Source organism: Palaemon carinicauda, chromosome 16 (genome assembly GCF_036898095.1).
Source record: "Palaemon carinicauda isolate YSFRI2023 chromosome 16, ASM3689809v2, whole genome shotgun sequence".
Taxonomy (NCBI): domain Eukaryota; kingdom Metazoa; phylum Arthropoda; class Malacostraca; order Decapoda; family Palaemonidae; genus Palaemon; species Palaemon carinicauda.
The window spans coordinates 67,495,458-67,498,142 of NC_090740.1; the positions used below are offsets into that span (position 1 = coordinate 67,495,458).

General features: G+C 40.8%; 1 pseudogene; it reads right to left on the reverse strand.

Moving 5' to 3' along the window:
* The window catches only part of LOC137655347 (uncharacterized), a 12,812-nt pseudogene extending 10,787 nt beyond the window's left edge, over nt 1–2,025 (reverse strand).
* Nucleotides 2,026–2,685: the final 660 nt, after the last annotated feature.

The window sequence follows — 2,685 nt, forward strand, 5'->3', positions numbered from 1 at the left end:
TATTTATATATATATATATATTTATATATATATATATATATATATATATATGCATATATATATACATATATATATACATAAATATATATATATATGTATATATATATATATATATATATATATGTATATATACATACATATATATATATATATATATATATATATATATATACATATATATATTATCATTACTAGCTAAGCTACAACCATAGTTGGAAAAGCAGGATGCTATATGTCCAAGGACTCTAACAAGGAAAAATACTCCAGTGGGGGAAGGAAATAAGAAAATAAATAAACGATATGAAAAATAAAGAACAATCAAAATAAGATATTTTAAAAACAGTAATAACCTGAAAACAGATATTTCATGTATAAACTATAAAAAGACTGTCAGCCTGTTCAACAAAAAAACATTTGTTGCAAATTTGAACTTTTTAAGTTCTATCAATTCAACTACCCAATTAGGGAGATCATTTCACAACTTGGTCACAGCTGGAATAAAACTTCAAGAATACCGTGTAGTATTGAGTCTTATGATGGAGAAGGCCTGAATGCTAGAATTAAATGCCTGCCTAGTATTACGAACCGTCCATGACGATATGAATGTTACAAATGGTTAAAATTATGAAAAATCTTATGCATCATGCATAATGAAGTAATTGAATGACATTGTTATAGAATAATATCTAGATCAGGAATATGAAATTCAATAGACCTGTCCAACAGATTAGGAAGAGAATCAGCAGCTGAAGACTAACCGGGAGAGCTATACTCGAAATAAGGTAGAATAAAAGAATTAAAACACTTCTTCAGAATAGATTGAACACTGAAAATCTTAAAAGACTTTCTCAATAAGCCAATTTTTGGTACAATTGAAGTAAATACAGACCTAATGTGTTTCTCAAAAGTAAATTTGCTGTCGAGAATCACACCTAAAATTTTAAGTCCTACATAGTTATAGAAATATTATCAATGCTGAGATATGTATGTTGTGGAGCTACTGTCCTTGACCTAATTACAATCATACTTTGAGATTTGGTAGGATTCAACTTCATGTCCAATTGTTTACACCATGCACTAATTTTACCTAGATCTCTATTAAGGGATTCAGCAACCCCAGATCTACTGTACCACCCGTGTCACACGATCGTACATAGTAACGACATTTCTCTTTTTTGTATATATCATCTTTTGTATCTTCAGTCTCCCCTCGAACTGACAGCAACTTATATCAACCTGTCTGCCTATTTCTCATTGTTACCTGTTAACAGAACCGGTTGTCGGTTGGACAAGAAATAGCATGTTGTATTTTGTAACATTCTTGCCAGGACCTAGTGTGTATATATACTCGATGTGTCTATAATAAAATACTCAGTTGCTTTCATCTTGCCTTTGAGTCACAACCTACTCTTGGCCTGTTACATTGGTGACCCCAGAAGTCGACTCGCTCCTCCCGCCTTCCCCCCCTCACTGTTAATTTGGCCGCTCCATTGAAACTTTTGTCGTTCGCCAGCAGAGAGGCGTTTGCTTGGTTTCAGCGCGCAGAAGTCCAGTTCTGCATCAAGGGTGTTACTCGCTCAACCACCAAAGCAGATTATGTTCTCGCGGTGATACCCGAGGACACCTTCCCGGAAATTTCCAACTGGGTTTGTGAACAAGGAGACACCCCAATAGCGTATTACACCCTCAAAACATACCTTCTGCAGCAGTACTCGCCGTCGCCAGCCGCCAGCCGCCGGTATAGCAAAGCTTTTTCAGCTCTCTCAACAACCGTTGGGGGACCAAAGGGCTTCGCTCGCCCTCAGGGAAATAACCAGTATCGCTCACCTGCAATCTGCCGCAGACGGCTCTCCTCGTAAGGGGAACTTACTCCGTGCCCTTTGGGTACGCCGTTTACCCGAACCTGTACGCGCTGCCATATCCGATGTCGATAGTTTACCCATAAAGGACTTGATGACCAAAGCCGACGCCCTTATGGAAAGCCACTTCACGACCTTCAAGACCTCCATGAACGCCTCCACTCATGATGCAGAGAACATCTATTCAACGTCAACCGAAGCTGACGTGAATGCCGTAGGACACACACGCCTACCCCGGGACATGCCGGAGTGACGACAAAGCCACCCATCACCCACCACTCGCTCGCGCCCCAACCAATGACTTCTACACCCACTTACTGCCGCCCATCGGCCGCACTTTTGCTACTACCACTCCAGATTCGGGTGTGCCACGAAGAAATGTGCTAAGGACTGTCAGTGGCCAAAAAACGTGTAGGTAAGCCATCGCTCCTGGTGGTGGCCTCCCGTGTTTCTAATCTTTTATTTTTACATGATGCAGGAACGGGCGTGCGATTTTTGGTAGACACAGGTGCTTGTCGTTCTCTTTTGCCAAGGGAACTCTTCAGGCCAAGACGTAGTCTGTCTAAGTCTACCAACGTCCGCCTGGTAGCTGCCAGCGGATCTGCGATACTCACCTACGGTTACAAGAACCTCACATTATCGTTTGGAAACGACAAATTTAATTGGAAGTTTCTCGTTACTGACGTCACATTGCCAATCCTCGATGCAGATTTCCTTTCTTATTTCCACCTTCTGGTCGATGTCGCCCACCAACGATTGGTCAACGCAGACTCGTACTTGTCGACACCTCTTCAACCCGCCCCCTCCAACCTCGCTCTTACATCAG